This window comes from Danio rerio, chromosome 22, assembly GCF_049306965.1.
Source record: "Danio rerio strain Tuebingen ecotype United States chromosome 22, GRCz12tu, whole genome shotgun sequence".
NCBI lineage: Eukaryota > Metazoa > Chordata > Actinopteri > Cypriniformes > Danionidae > Danio > Danio rerio.
The window spans coordinates 12,587,670-12,605,481 of NC_133197.1; the positions used below are offsets into that span (position 1 = coordinate 12,587,670).

At 36.7% G+C, this 17,812-nt stretch overlaps 1 long non-coding RNA gene across 1 annotated transcript in view; it reads left to right on the plus strand.

The window, feature by feature from the left end:
* Positions 1–8,702, plus strand: part of LOC141380184 (uncharacterized) — a 9,257-nt gene extending 555 nt beyond the window's left edge. Inside the window, exon 2 of the long non-coding RNA XR_012397803.1 lies at positions 7,837–8,702. This is a non-coding gene — a long non-coding RNA (uncharacterized lncRNA). The remainder of the gene's footprint in view (positions 1–7,836) is intronic.
* Positions 8,703–17,812: the final 9,110 nt, after the last annotated feature.

The window sequence follows — 17,812 nt, forward strand, 5'->3', positions numbered from 1 at the left end:
GTGCGAAGTTTACATTATGTAGGATAAACTGTAGTAGGCTATGAGTTAACATCAAAAAGATTGGTGATCCATAGGTGGAAGAGATAATCTGCAAGTAGTAGATGTTTATATTTTCTAAATACGATTTTTGTCACGATTTTGGAGGATTTGTTCGCATACTGATGCTAACATCTAAAAAACGTTATTTTGATTTCATGAGGACTTTAAAGTCATTGGGCCCTATCCTACAACCGGCGCAATAAGGTGCAAGATGTGCATGGCGCGATTTGTTGCTATTTTCAGACCAGCGCAACCCTAATTTTTCATGTTTTGCACCATGTTGTTTAAATAGCAAATCCATTTGCGCCACTATGTGGACTCTTTGACACTTTGTTTCAGTGTTGCCAGATTGGAAATGTCAAAGTATCGTACCAGAACCTCAAAATTATCGTATTTTGAGGAAAATTATCGTACACGAGTCAAACTGAGAGTATACAGCTATTATCTAGACACATAGCGTTTTGACACAACGTGCAAAAACTAGGTACCTTAGTGGGAAGGTTCAAACTCCACCTCCGAGTTGCTGTCATTGAATGTTGCATGTTGCCAGATGTTGAGGCATTTATTTCACCGGACAAATTGGATGCCGTAATAGACTGCGAAATAGTGCTGGTTGGCTTGAAAGCAGTGCAGACTCTGAGGCAGGCACGTGCACACATAGGGCTCAACCTGTGCAGTGCACATGCCCTTTTTAGTCTTGGATAAAAAGTGCCCCCGCGACGCGGCACACCCTCGGTCCCGCTCTTCAGTAGGCGCGCGACAACACCGCTCGAGTACGCGCGCGACAACACAGCTGATCAGAATGCGCGCGACAACACCGCTCTTCAGTACACGCGCAACAGAGAACATCAAGGGAAAACTCCCATCCTTCTCACCTTCCTTTACAGCATGAATTGTTTTAGCATTATTGCTTAAAAGATCGACCTCAAACTGAAAACTTCTGACCTAACCACGGGCACGCGCAGCAGGAGTGTTAAATTGTGAGAAAGCCATTCTCCACGTTGATTGGCTGAGAAGAGGCAACGTAAGATGAGATAGAAAACGTGCCTAACTCCACCTACTCCTCACAGGAGTACAGAAAAGATGCAGCTAGATCAATAAGTAAAGAAGCCCGAAGATAACAATGAAGTTACTTTTAAATGCCATAAAATTTTTAAATTATCGTACATTATAGGATTTTTCTCATTATTGATCGTACATCGTACAGAGGTCGAAATTATCGTACAAATACGATAATTATCGTACGTCTGGCAACACTGCTTTGATTTCTAACCCTAAAAAGAGGTGTGTTAAGGCACATTGTTTGTGCGTTGCTACTTTGAAAAATTAAAATGAACCTTGCTGTTGACTAACTAAAAGCTGATCTAAAGACCAGCACAGAGAATTATGCGCCTATGCAGGTTCAAACGCGTACACATTGCTTAATACACACAGTATGTACAACAATACACAAATATATTTACATATGAAAAATATTATTTTCTACATACATATAAAAACCACTACCTCCATGCCTTCATGTTGAGGGGCTGTTTTCAGTTTATTCATGACAACTTGCTACTGTATAATGTTATTATTTTTAGCAGTATTATTTGTTATATCCATATTTATATTTGTTTCAATAAAAACAAGTTTAGATTTTTCCAGCCGTCGGGTTTCGGAGACGTCGGCATAACTATATGGGGCATAAGAATAGGATGCGTGTTTGGATATAACTAGTTTTTTGACCACACTTCGTTATTATTGTTCATTTATTAATTTGCTGGAAATTAGAATTTAATTTAGAAATAGTTTTGAAACAAATCTTTGCGCTGAACAAACAAAATTAAATATGTAGGCTAATGCATGTCTTTAGGGACTGAATACAACACTGTTTCCTTAACCCTGAAAGTAAAGGAGTAAAGTAAAGAGTAAAAGTAAAGTAAAGAGAAAGTATAGAAGCAGAATGGAGATGGCTCGTTTTTTTATCAGCATATGGTTTGTTTAACTGTTTTCTCGCTAGTGAAGCGTTTAGTTTTTTTTTCCACTTTTTCCAAAGATGAGTTTCTGATTGGTTTAATGCACGTTATTCTCAAAACACACCCACAACTCATTAAGAGAATAAGCACTACCCTGTTAGACTATGCGCTGTGGCGCAAACCTTATTTTTCCGTCCTTAAAACAGCAAAAGTGGATTCGGATACCCCCTTAATTACACCATGCGCTTTAGACTTTGCGCCTAGATCGTTAAAATAGAGCCCATAGTATCAGAACAAACACATGCTGGGTTGGACAGCTAAAAACAAATGTTAAGCTTAAAAAAGTAGCAATTTTTACGTTATGCACTGGTTTTCATTGTGAAATAAGCTAATAAAAAAAGGACGCCAGAAGGCAATATTGACAATGTAAAATTAAAAATTTGACAGTTAAACTGCAGCACAAATTACATTATGATCACACATTGGGTTCTATTTTGATGGTCCATGCGCAAAACAGAAAAGCGCAGGGCGCAAACTCATTCAGGGTGTGTCAGAATCCATATGTGCTAGGGGAAATGAGGATGGTAAAATCCGCTTTGCGCCATGGCACATGGTCTAAAAGGGTTGAGTTTATTTTCTTAATGAGTTATAGGTGTGTTTTGAGAATAAACCAATCAGAGTCTCATCTCCCATTCCCTTTAAGAGCCAGCTGTGTTGCGCCATAAACGCATTTGCTATTTACATGACGTAAAGTAAGTTCAGTTTCACTTTTGCTCTCGTAGATAGGGATACCTTTACCCACAGACATCAATTAGCCTATAAATAATTAATTTCGTTTGTTAAGCGCAAAGATTTGTTTCAAAACTATTTCTAAATTCAGTTTTAATTTCCAGAAAATTAATAAATTAACAATAATAAGGAAGTGAGGTCAAAATACTGAGTTATTTCCAAATACACCTGCTATGCCCCATATGGTCTAAAACCTAACAGGTGGACAAATCTAAGCTTGTTTTTAATAAAATAAATATAAATATGGATATAATAAATAATACTGCTAATAATAATAACATTATACAAAAGCAAATTGAATGAACTGAAAAAGCCTCCCGAGATGAAGGATTCAAGGCAGTGGTTTTTAAATTCATGTAGGCTAGAAAGTAATATGTAAATAATAATATGCAGGATAATATTATTATATGAAAATAATAATATGCGCCGGACTTTAGACTGGGTTTGTTCTGGTCTAAAGAACAGACTATTACAGTTTCTCAAAATAGCAATGCGCCAAAACACGCCTACTTTTTTAGACCCGAACGCCTATGGGCGCACATATGAGCGCAAATGCATTTGCTATTTAAAAAGCGTGGCGCAACACCTCAAAATGACCCTTGCGCCGAGCTGAAAGTAGCAAATAACAATTGCGTCACGCCTTGCGCCACATTGCGCCGGATGTATGATAGGGCCCAGTTTCTGTATGAATACAAGAAAAAATATTGAACATTTTAGAGCTTTTTACTTCAAGATTCACTTTAGAAAGTTGGGTTTGGTAAATAAATACATGTGAAAATGAATGTACGGAAACTGAAACACTCCAGCACTGATAAAAACATTTTGTGTAATATCAGTTTCAGGTCTGGCTGCTAAAAGTAAATTATCATAAAAAAAAGATGTAGCTTTTATTATTGAATAATATAGACAAACCTAACTTTTTAAATGTTTAATTCTTTTTTTTTTTTAAATTAAAAATACATTTTGACGGTTTGGTTTGTCCACATATTTGACCCAGTATTAAGTTAAAAACCAAGCATGTTTTAGAGTGCAAGTTACAAACTTTTATAATGATTATAAACACATTTATAATGTCCAAACCATGCAAAACGTTTTGCAACAGACCATGCAGAGATGTGACCTGTGTGACGATTCTTCTCGTCTACAGACAGGAAATTCACACACGCCTTCTTTGGCAAGAAATCCCCCCAACCCCACTTGAGTACACTGATAATAGGACTGTACATTCAAAACAGCCACAATGTTTTTGTCGCATATCAATAAAAATCCAGCTTATTTTAACACCTAAACAAAAACAACAGCAGAATCTACATCAAACTACACTTTAAAATGATACATTTTGGGACAAATATGGACAAACCCAATTGAAAAGTAACTAAACAGCTGAGTTTGTCCAGATTTGACCCAAAATTGAGTGAATTAAAACAACCCAGCATTTTGTCCCTCATAATAGCCACTAGGATTAGTTCACATCTGATAAACAAAACCCTTGCTTTTCAAGATGTCAATTTGTTTCTTTCTTGATGTCTTATTTTGCAAAACATACAGGATTTTTTCTCTAAATACTGAATTTATCATGGTGTTCAGTGGTTTTACCTTCCAAAATATGGTTTAAAGTGCAGCTTAATCTTTTTTTAAACACAAAATGACTGATTTATTCTTCAGCAAGGATAATTTAGGGGCCTTTGAAGCTGCAGATTGGAAGTTTAAACCACTGAGCATCATAAAAGTCCACAGAAAAACATAAACAAAAAAAGATCTGACTGAAGAAAGAAAGAAATTAGCATCTTAGATGACAAGGCGGTGAGTAAATTATCAGGGAAATTAGATTCTGGAAGCGAACTACTAATCCGTTAAGAAATGCACAAGCTGTGTATTAAAATGGAAAGTAATCATGCGTCTTTAAATGGAGGGGCGCATCAGCAGCCTCCCATCTGCCTGAGCATCTTGAGTTATTTTGGGAAGGAGGCCCGGGCGAACAGCCCCTGGAGGAAGTGCGTGGTGGTTGCTGTCATCCTCCCTACTTCTGTGTTGGTCTATTCCTCAAAACAAAAGCTCTTCCAAGGCTTTTTCCATCTTATGTGACAGAAATGACAAGTGACAGCACCTTGCCTGCAATCAAAGATCCTGTTACTAGTTTCGTAAAGCATATCTGCTCTCAAGGGAATCTGATGATGTTTTCACGGCGTCGCTTTACCTGACTCTGCTTGACAGAATGCATTATACCTGTATGAACTAATGCATGAATAGGGATGTATAATTCTGTTTTTATATGTAAATATGCATAAATGCGATTCATTTTGAAAACATTTGTGGAATGATGGAAAATAGCTAAAATGTATCAATAGCTGTTTTCATTCACCTATTTTTATGCACATTTTGGAATATTTAATGAAAAACACTTAATGGAAATGGCAAAATGCAAATAGACTTTGAAAATGTGCGTAAAAAGTGTTTGCGCACAATTAAGTTGGATAAACTTTTATTCAATTAGAAAAATGCAAATAAACTACGATGGAAACACATTTACCGAATACATTTTAGAATGCACATCTAAAAAGTCTTGATTTTGAGTTAAAAATTACTGTGGAAAAAATATTTTTTCCACGGTTTTATGACAAAAACAATGACAAAAGTCGGCGAGGCAGTGGCGCAGTAGGTAGTGCTGTCGCCTCACAGCTAGAAGATCGCTGGGTCGCTGATTCGAACCTTGGCTCAGTTGGCGTTTCATTCGGGTGCTCCGGTTTCCCCCCACAGTCCAAAGACATGCGGTACAGGTGAATTGAGTTGGCTAAATTGTCCGTAGTGTATGAATGTGTGTGTGTGAATGTGTGTGTGGATGTTTCCCAGAGATGGGTTGCGGCTGGAAGGGCATCCGCTGTGTAAAAACTTGCTGGATAAGTTGCCGGTTCATTCCGCTGTGGCAACCCCGGATTAATAAAGGGACTAAGCCGACAAGAAAATGAATGACAAAAGTCATTTATATAAAAATTTTTTAAATAATGTTGGTTTTAAAATGAATGTATATATATATGCGGTCTGAGTATTTCAGAAACAGCTGATCTACTGGGATTTTCACGCACCACCATCTCTAAAGAGTACAGAGAATGGTCCGAAAAAGAGAAAATATCCAGTAAACGGAAGTTCTGTGGGCCGAATGCCTTGTTTAAGAGCATCTCTGAATGCACAAAACGCCAAACATTGAGGCAGATGGGCTACAGCAGGGGTCACCAATCTCTGTCCTGGAGGGCCGGTGTCCCTGCACGGTTTAGTTCCAACTTGCCTCAACACACCTGCCTGGATGATTTAAGTATACCTAGTAAGACCTTGATTAGCTCATTCAGGTGTGTTTGATTAGGGTTGGAGCTAAAATCTGCAGGACACCGGCCCTCCAGGAACAAGTTTGGTGACCACTGGGCTACAGCAACAGAAGACCACACCAAGTGTCACTCCTGTCAGCTAAGAACAAGATATATGTTGGCTACAGGATATATGTAATGGCCTCCACAGTCACCAGATCACAATCCAGTAGAGCACCTTTGGGATGTGGTGCACGTGCAGCCGACATATCTGAGGAATATTTCCAGTACCTTGTTGAATCTATGCCAAGAAGTACACACATTTTTTTTTTGGTTGGATTTAAAAGTGTACATTTAAATAAAAAGTTTAATAAACATTGTAAAAGATGTATTAAATTAAAATCATTTACATTTAGATTAAAAAGAAAACGTTGCCTAGAATGTTTTAACATGCCACTGTGTCTTCAATATAGCAAAAACGCGAATTAAAATGGTTAAATTATGATATTTGTTGTTTTGCATATGTACAGTAAATATACATGCACACATCTCAAACTCCCATATTAATGCCACACGCGATCTTGTTCGGTTTATATCTGGAAATAGCTGACCTCTAACACAAGCTAGAGAAACATAAGGAAAGACAGGGAGAGAGAGAGAGAGAGGAAAAAGGGGGTGGTGATGGAAAAAACAAAACAAAAAACATGAAGATTCCTTTAATTTGCAGAGCTGATGCGAGTCAAGCGTGTCTTCCTACTCAAACACACCCACACACATTCGCCTCGCCCACACACACACACAACATACGCACACATGTGCACATACACACACACATAGGCAGACTGTGACGTACGAGCACCTCTCACTTCGTCCGTGCGCGTGTGTGTGTGTTTAGGGGGCCCCTGCTCGGAGTGGGAGTTGTTGTCATCGTCGGGTTGGGCTGTTTGACAGGGTGCGCGTGGGTTTGTGGTTTTTAATGGTTAAGCTGACAGTTACTCAGAAAATCCTCTTTCTTCCTCCTTTGGCATCCAACTTCACGCTCACATTCAGATTTAATTAATTGAGTCGAGTTTTAACATGCAGAAGACACTTCTGTCTATAATGCTTTGCTGAACTTGCTGGAGAGAGAAAACTGCAGTGAAGTGATGGGTCTGGCTTGCAGAAATGGAATAAAGAAAAACACTTACCGGCCACTTTATTAGGTACACCTTACTAGTACCGGGTTGGTCCCTCTTTTGCCTTCAAAATTGCCTTAGTCCTTCGTGGCATGGATTCAACTAGGTACTGGAAATATTCCTTAGAGATTTTGGTCCATATTGACATGATAGCATCACACAGTAGCTGCAGATTTGTCGGCTGCGCATCCATGATGAGAATCTCCTGTTCCACCACATCCTAAAGGTGCTCTTTTGGATTGAGAACTGGTGACTGTGGAGGTCATTTGAATACAGTGAACTCATTGTCATTTTCAAGAAACCAGTCTGAGATGATTCGCGCTTTATGACATGGCGCATTATCCTGCTGGAGGTAGCCATCAGAAGATGGGTACACTGTGGTCATAAAGGGTTCAGCCACAATACTCAGGTAGGCTGTGGCTCAATTTATACCAATGGGCCCAAAGTGTGCCATGAAAATATCCCCCACAGCATTACACCACCACTAGCAGCCTGAACCATTGATACAAAGCAGGATGGATCCATGCATTCATGTTGTTGATGCCAAATTCTGACCCTTCCATCCGAATGTTGCAGCAGAAATCAAGAATCATCAGACCAGGCAACGCTTTTCCAGGGATTGGACAATGAAACTGAAACACTGGACAGAGTTCACAATTGTTGATGTGCGTCTTGCTGGTGGATCTGTGACCAAGACAGCAAGTCTTTGTGATGTATCAAGAGCCACGGTATCCAGAGTAACGACAGCAAACCACCAAGAAGGACGAACCACATTGAACAGGAGTAACTGTGGACGCAAGAGGAACCTGTCTGAAAGGGATGTCTGGGAACTAACCAGGATTGTACCAAAAAATGTAAAACCACAGCTGCCCAACTCATGGCAGAATTGTATGAAATCTCCTTTTCGCAGCAAAACTGTTTGTCAGGAGCTCCACAGGGTCAAACATTGCCCACTGCTACAGACAAAACTTTAGTCACTGTCTTTTCCACATCCTGGAGAGTTATGGTGTGGAGAAGCCCCAAAGAAGCGCTTCACCCGCACTGTATGCCCAAAGTGAAGCATATGGGTGGATCAGTGATGGTTTGGGCCAATAGTATTTGAATGCAGACTTGATGATACAAGCTGAGACTGCATATCTCAGTGATACAATGTCCGACACATTGCCCCCAATGGAGCTAGTGACATCACTGTGAGGGGTAGGGTTAGGTGAGCGCATTAAAAACAAATGGATGCAACTCAGATAGCACTAGAGTCTGCAGCCAGACCCCTCTCATTTGGGCTCAATATTATAGAATTCCCTAGACCCAATACTTGTGCCAGATAGGCACGTCACTGACAAGGACTACCGAACCATTCTGAAGGACCAAGTTCACCTAATGGTTCAAATAATGTATCCTGAAGGCAGTGCCTGGTGCATGATAATAAACCAATATCAACACAATCTCACAGCAATTCGTAACTTTTTTGATTTAGCAGCGAATTAGTATGAATTCGTACAAACTAATTCGTACAATTTAGTGCGATTTGCTGATCCCCTAATGACGATTGGATTTAAGGGTGGGGTTAGGTGCAACGGATTCCTTTTTAAAATCCTACAATTTCGTACGATTGAACTTGTACGAATTAGCCACTAAACTGACAAAACGTAAAATACTTACTTTTTCACGTGAGATCACACAAAGCAAGACTGGAGACAAAGTGGCTTGATGAACATGAAAGTTAAGTTGAACATCTCCCATGGCCTGCACAGTCACCATATCTACATATTGATGTATATGTGTGTACATATGTGTGTGTTTATTGGGATATAAATAATTTAAATAATTTCAATGTTGCAGAATTACCTTTTTACTAGATTTACCAATTTCTTTATTGTTGATATATATAGTGTTAAAATATATTTTTGAATATTGTCGCAGTACTAATTGTTTAAATAAGATTTACAAACGAAAATAGTAAAAGCTATCCTACTTGCATTAATCAATGTATTGCAAGTTATATTTTAGATTTGAGGTACATTACCCGCTATTTTTATTTTTACTCAATCATAATTGACTTGATGAATTTGTATTACTTCATGTAATATTAGTTATAAAACATTATTAAAATTGATTATTTCGTTTAGTTAATACTGAAATAAAACAAGATAATTCAGATTCAAATAATGCATAACTTCATTTTAAATACTGAAATTAAAGTTGTATTTATTATAATTATAATCAAATAACAATAATAAAATGTAATAATTAATATAACATAGATTATTTCAAATGTTCCTTGCCCAAAGTCTTTAAATTGTCTCTAAAATACAACACTATTACAATACAATACGTTTTTTCATCTTGGACCAACAGTTAAGTCAACACTTTAGGTGACACACTCAACAAGCAACTTCAGCAAAAAACAAATCTACAGAGCTACACACTCCACAATCCAGTTCTGACCCGTTTATGGTGCTTCATGAACTGAAAGATGATACCCTTGAGCTGGGATGAACAAAACCAGCTCCACCAACAGCAGCAGCAGTGACGTGTGTCAGATTAGCATGGCGATGTCAGTGTTTGTGCAGTGCGTGGATCCTCACACCGAGCCTTTATTTGGCAGGATTAGGTGGCGTGCCGTTGGCGTCTTTTAAGACTGTGGATGCCACAAAATAACCCAGAGTGTGAAATGGATTATTGGCTGGAGCTTTAACAACAGATTAGATGACAGAAATTTACATGCAGACGCGCCAATGTCAAACATGCACATACACACGCTCATATTTGCTGGCATATTAGTGTCCTTACGACAAGCACAATGGCAGAACACCTCCACTGACCTTCAGAGGCCGACGTCAGAAAGCATGTGGGCGACAGTGACAGACACTTCACCCTCTTTTGAACCTTCAATGCCACAACAATGCCCACCAAATGTGATACATCTCACTAAATCACTCACTGTGACAAGGGTTTATGTAATGCTAATTCTAAGTGTTAAACTAAGCCATAGCACAACCATATAGGAGCCATAATATTAACAATTTAAAACTTAATAAGTACTCAACAATATCCTAGCCACTTTGAAGTTTTGCAACCACATAGTGATGACACCCAGCACCCAGAACTGCTTAGCAACCGTAACGTGCTAAGATCACTCAGATCAGAGGCCTGTACCATGTAGCCAGAAAAGCTGGCTAGCCAGTTAAGTTCCAGCTAATCTGGCTCCATGGTAAAGGCCCCATCTTAGCAACTGCATAGCAATGTGCTAAAAATTATCTGAACAATTTAACAACATAGTGGTGTGCAGAAAACACGCAGAACAGCTTAGCAACTGCATAGCGATATGCTAACACTTAAAACAGCTTATCAACTGCAGCAATTTGCTAAAAGCACCCAGAATAGTGAGCAAATGCATAGCGTTGTAGTGATATGCTAAAATCATTCAAAACTGCTTAGTAATGTGAATAGTTTAGCAACCACTTAGCAAATGTGTAAAGACAGAACAGTTTTGCAATCGCATTGTGACGTTCTAAAACAGGGAGAACAGCTTAGCAACGGCATTGTGTTGTGCAAAAAACTCTCAAAACATCTTAGCAACTGTAGCGATGTGCTAAAAACACGCAGAACAGTGAGCAACTGCATAGCGATGTGCTAAAATTACTCAGAACAGCTTAGAAACTGCATAGCGATGTGCTAACAACACTTAAAACAGCTTAGCAACTGCATTGTGGTATGCTAATATCATTCCAAACAGATAAGCAACTGCATAGCAATGCATAGCTTAGGCTGGTTTAAGTTGTTTAAGCAGGGATGCTGTTAAGAAATGTGCTAATGAAATAAAAAAAAAAAACATTTAAAAACTAGACAATTTTATAGTAAAAAGCATTTTAAATACTTAGACATGAATGTGCTAAAAGCGATATAGCCTACTGTTAGCATCCACACTGAATGTGTGCTGGGCTCTTTTTCCTCAATAACAAAATGGTGGCAGTGAGACAACAGTAGTGAAAAGCATTTGATCATAGCGATATGGATGTTTGCACAAACACTGCAACTCACAGACTTCGTAATTAGCTATAAATTAGTCTGCATGCTTTTATAGACAAGTTCATTTACAACATGTTCACACATTATCAGCAATAATAATGATTGATATTTAAATATTTAATTGTAGCTCCTACTACAACAAACATCAGCGTATAAAGGCTCAAGAAACCATTTATGTCACCTCTGAAGCACTCTCAAGACTAACAAAGTGAATTAATGACTTGGAAAAGATCGGGACCCTTTTACCTGCCACACTTGTGACATTTCAAAGGTTTTATCTCCATATGAAAGCCTCCTGCGTGCGACGTGAATAATGTGACATTTCTTCATGAACAAAGCGATGAGGAACAATGGAAATTCTGAGATCTGACAAAACAAAAGGACTCATTAGATGAGAGCGGCGTAATTGAAGATAACAAACTCAATCGCTGCTTTGAAATGCAGTAAACACATCAGGCGTTGTGATTATCAGCGAGGAGCCTTTGATGTTCGAGACCTCAGATTTGAGAAATAAGGCCCGTGAGGAAACGGCCCCGCCCACAACTCCGCCCACCCATAACTCTATTAATGATAATTGTAAGATGGAAATTCAACACTCAGTAACTTGGAGCAAACCGAAACCCTGGTGAGCATCTGCAGAAACCTTTTCCTGAATCTGGTGTTGTCTGAACATCAACCACAACCCGCAAAGACAGCAAAATGCATCTCAACAGCGAAAAAAAAATCAAACAAAAAAACAACAACAAGTGATTCAAGTATCTACAGTCCACTTCTACTTCTCTTTTATACACCAATGAGCATGACTCAGTGTTCTTGCTCAGTCTGCATAACAAATTCGCAGTTTCTTATAAACCAGCATTTGTTTATATGACATCTTACTTGGTGCATTTCTCTGTAAGTGTATCATATTAAGACATTAGTTAATTTACTTGGTATCCACATGTTAAAGAAACTCTGCACTTTAAAAAAAAAAGGCATATTTTACAACTCTACTAGAGTGAAACAGTAGAGTTTTACCATTTTTAATCCATTCAGTTGATCTCTGAATCTGGCAGAAGCCTTTTTAGCCTAGCTTAGCATAAATCATTGAATCGGATTAGACCATTAGCATTTCTCTCATAAATTACCACAGAGTTTCTATAGTTTTTATATTGAAAGATTGACTATTCTGTAGTTACATTGTGTACTAAGACTAATGGAAAATTTAAGTTACTAGTTTCTACTTAACTATATTCTCATTCAGAACTGAATCAGGCACAATAATATTATGCGGTGCCTGGAAATCAGGTAATTTCCTTTAATATAACCAACATGATCACATGCTTGAATATGGAGTGCCATTCATAAGAATCTGTCAAGTAGGGCACTATTTTCAGGTGCTGTGCAATATTATTGTCCTCGCTACAGCCATGGTACAGCAGCAAAGTTTCTTTATTCTTAAATGAGAGTATAGTTCCAGGCCATATGGGGTCTAGAAAATAGGAACTATTAATTTTACGTTGGTACACAGATGCTAACAATCTAATCTGATTCAGTGATCTATGCTAAACTAAGCTAAGCTAAAAGTGCTCCCATCAGACCCGGCTGAGTGGGTTTAAAAAATAGAAAAACTCAAATATTTATCTTTAGAGGAGCTGTAAGATGAGCCTATTTTCAAAAACATGAGGTGAAGACAATTTAGGCAGAGACAAAACATTACCATCATGATTTTCTATAGTATTTATGCTAAGCTAATTAGCTTAGCATAGTTCAAATACTATAGAAAATCATGATAGCTAAAATGCTCCCAATCAGACCCAGAGATTGGCCAAATGGGTTTAAAAATGGTAAAACTCAAATATTAATCTCTAGTGGAGCTGTAAAATGAGCCTATTTTCAAAAACAAAAAAAGTGGCGAAGACAATTTAGGCATGGACAAAACATTACCATCATGATTGTCTAGTGTTTGATCTATGCTAAGCTAAGCTATAAGTGCTCCCATCGGACCCAGAGATCGGCTTAATGACTTAAAAAAAACAGTAAAACTTAAATATTTATTTCTAGGGGAGCTGTAAAATGAGCCTATTTTTTTTAAAAAAAAGGTGGCGAGGACAAAAGATTATCATTATGATTTTCTATTGTATTTGATCTATGCTAAGCTTAGCTAAAGTTCTCCTATTAGACCTAAAGATCGGTTGATCGGCTTTAAAAATGGTAACGCCAATATTTATCTTAAAGGGGAGCTTTAAAATGAGCTTATTGTCAAAAAAAGTGGCAAGGACAATTTTGGCATGAACAAAACATTACCATTATAATTTTTCTAAAGTATCTGATCTATGCTAAGCTAAGCTAAAAGTGCTCCCATCAGACCCAGAGATCAGGTGAATGGGTTAAAAAAATTGTAAAACTTAAATATTTATCTCTAGAGGAGCTGTAAAATGAGCCTATTTTCAAAAAAGGTGGCGAGGACCATATAGGCATGGACAAAACATTACCGTCATGATTTTCTATATTATTTGATCTATGCTAAGCTAAGCTAAAAGTGCTCCCATCAGACCCAAATATCAGCTTAATGGATTTAGAAATGTCAAAGCTCAAATACTTATCTCTAGGGGAGCTATGAAATTAGCATATTTTAGAAAACAAAAAAGTGGCGAAAACAATTTAGGCATGAACAAAACATTACCATCATGATTTTCTATAGTATTTGATCTATGCTAAGCTAAGCTAAAGTGCTCCCATCAGACCCAGAGATCGGCTATATGGGTTTAACAATGGTAAAACTCAAATATTTATCACTTGGGAGCTTCAAAATGAGCCTATTTTCAAAGTGGAGAGAACAATTTAGACGTGGACAAAACATTACCATCATGATTTTCTATAGTAGGCTATTACAGTTCAGTATATTGTTAGTACCTTTTGTTGTTCACTTTTGGCACCTGATTGGGATCTCTTTGAAGATCAGAAAGGCCATTCAGCAACCTCTTAGACAGGACATTATGCTTTTCCCCAATAAGCCTTAGCTTGGGCCGGATGTTGGCTTAAGGAATTTGTGAGCAGGCGGTGGCGGCCCACACTCAGTGTTTGAAGGCCGCTGAAATATTCACTCTGAAAGCCACACTATTCTCCGGATCAGCAGTTTTGGATGGGGGTTAGAAACCTGGAGATTAAACTTTGGAGAAAACTGATAAAATGCTATGGCGTTTGGAAGAAAAAGGTGAACCGATAAACATTATTCACAACAAGAAAACAACTTAAACAAAATAAAATCAAAGCAAAAAGGAGAAAGTCAACATTCACCAAAACAAAACTTGAACCAAGAAAAGAATTCAACGTGAAAAACTAAAACAATTATCTAACAAGAAAGAGTAATGTACTTAACAAATGTAAGACAAAACAAACATAAACAAAGAAACATAAACTAAATACAAACATCATCTCAAAACAAAAACACATCACTGAACAAAACACAAAACAAGACAACAAACCAAATATGAAAACCAACATACAAGCAAAAGGAAACATGAAGGAGGTAAGCCCAAGCAGAGAAGCACCCGTGAATGTTTTAGTTATGCGAGTCAGGCAGAGGTGGGAGTCTGCATCAGTATATGTCAGTCACCTGCAGTCTCTTCAGCTAATGACTCAACCCTTCCAGACCCCACCAAACCTATACCTGACGTCTGTCACATTCACTCTGTGCACATCATTCTGATACGAATTCCCATCGAGACACAACTGTTCAAGACTATTTTCTGCCTGGTTTCCAAAATGAATGCAACTGCAATGCTAACGTAGGCATGAATTATATTTTTACTATTGTATAAAAACATAGCAATAAGAAGAGAAACAGAACCGTCGCTCAAATAAATGACTTTAGATGCTTGTTCCTTATTTATGCTGAGCTGAATCTACACAAATCTTGAGATGTTTTTCTGGACAACTTAATGGTTTATATTTAATCCACATCAATTTGTAAGAACAATTATGTTAACTTAATCGATTTGTGTTGGGATGACATGGAGGTATTGTGTAGAAGCCAGTATTTTTAGTGTGGGTCTCCCATTCAAGACCCAGTATCGAACTCTCTAAATGAAAAGCTGAATTTCCGTGACCTATAATGAATGAAAAAAGAGGCTGTTGCATTATAATATTAAGAATATCATTTGGCAGCATTAAAATAGCCACTGTGACAAGAACAATGACTCATTTACCTCAGATTTTGGAAGACAAATCTCAAGTACTTACTCTTTGCATGACTGCAAATTGCTCCCTCATATTTGATAGCTCCATAGTTGTTTTACATTTTGTTTTTCTGTCGTCTTTTACCACCCACTCTTTGGAATGATAATTTTAAATGCAAACATTTTTAATTACTAAACTATTATTTAAATTAAATTTACAAAAATTATATTATAATGACATGCAAGACTTATAACTTTGCATCGACTTGTGTGTGAAAGGAATAAAATGGAGCTAAAAATAGCCTAACCCTACCAACATGCAGGAAACAATACGTTAAACAACACAGTTTTGAAAAATTTTGAGAAATGGGAACTAATATTTAAAGTGACAAACAGAAATCTCTGATATTACATAACTTGGATAAAATAAATAAAAAATCCCTGATATCAATGTCTGGCACAGATCTTTTAAAATTCCAAGATATTCCATGACCAACAGGACGCAGTTAGGAGAAAAATACAAGCAATCTGTTTACAAAACAAAGCATAATAAATAAATGAAAATATACTGTATACATATATACAAAGTTGAAGTCAGAATTATTACCCCCCCCAGTTATTTTTTCCCCCAATTTCTGTTTAAGATTTTTCCAACACATTTCTAAACATAATAGTTTTAATAACTCTAATAACTGATTTCTTTTATCTTTGCCATGATGAAAGTAAAATGTTTGACTAGATATTTTTCAAGACACTTCTATACAGCTTAAAGTGACATTTAAAGGCTTTATTAGGTTATAGGCAGAATAGGGTAATTAGGCAAGTTATTGTATGATGGTTTGTATTACTATTAAAACTATTATCGAGACTATCAAAAAAAAAATATATATATATAACTTAAAGGGGCTAATATTTTTTGACCTTAAAATGGTTTTTAAAAAATTAAAAACTGCTTTTATTCTAGCCGAAATAAAACAAATAAGACTTTCTCTAGAAGAAACAATATTATCAGACATACTGTGAAAATATCCTTGGTCTGTTAAACATAATTTAGGAAATATTTAATAAAGAAAGAAAAAGTCAAAGGGTTTAATAATTCTGATTTTAAATATAGTAATACATAATTTAAGTAATAAATAAAATAAAAAACAGACTAAACTAAAAACCTGAAAGTAGGAAAATTTATAAAAAGACCTCCTAACAAAAAACAAACTAAACAAAAAAGGTAAAAAAGTAAATAAAATAAAAATACAACAAAACTGTACAACAGAAACAAAACATAAACAAACAAAATGCAATATGAAACAAAATACATGAAACTAAGCTGACCAAAAAGGCCCGTACAGCAAACAAACATGTAATAAAAACTAAATAAAAAGACCATCAAAATTAAACATGAAACAAAAACAAATAAAAAAGCAAAAAACAACAACAACAAAAAAAACTATTAAACCATAAATAAAAAACACTAAAATTAAACAAAGTAAAATAAATAAATAAAACCTTCAAAATACCCCCCCCCCCCAAAAAATAAATAAACATTAAAGAAACCTAAATAAAATGACAAAAACAAACAAACAAAAAAAAGAAAGAGAAAAAAAATCAATAAAAAGGAACAGAAAAAGCAAAACAATCAGCAAAAAACACAACTAAACAGTGGGGAAAAATGAGCAAGAGCAAAAAGAAACAAATTAAAATCCCCAAAACTGAACTGAACAGAAGCAAACACAACAAAGCATTTTGTTGTCAAACACCTTTCGTTTTAGTCTCACTCAAACATCCTGATATTATAAGTTGCATTGAGCTGATATCCGGAACTTGGCAGAGCGTTGTCTGAGGGCATATTGCGCTAGTGACAGCTAATCCCACCGTAGATGAAATCTGTGCTGTGAGTGGGTGTGCGCTGCAAATAAGGTGTTTGATTCCACTGAAAGAGATGAATTCTGGGAATAATAATCATAATAATAATTCTCGCACATGGTAGACAAACAATCTGATCTTATTACCAGGAAACCTCCGTATATATACAAGCAGAGCATTACAGTCTGCTTTGCTTGATAACGCGACATAACTGACCTCTGATAGTTATAATGTGATATAATCTAATGCTAGTTACTTTAATCTTAATAAAAAAAATCCCCTTATAAAAATCTTTCACACCTACACCTACAAGTCAAAGGCGAACGTGTGAAAGTAAACAAGATGTAGATGTTAGGAAAGTGTAAATATTAACAAGGTTTTACCTATTTAACTCTGCATAAATTGACATTTTCACATAGAAGATAATAAGAAATTATTAATATAGGCCTTGTGTTTGCCTCTGCTGCCCTCTAGAGGTGGATACAAGTAAACACAGCCACACG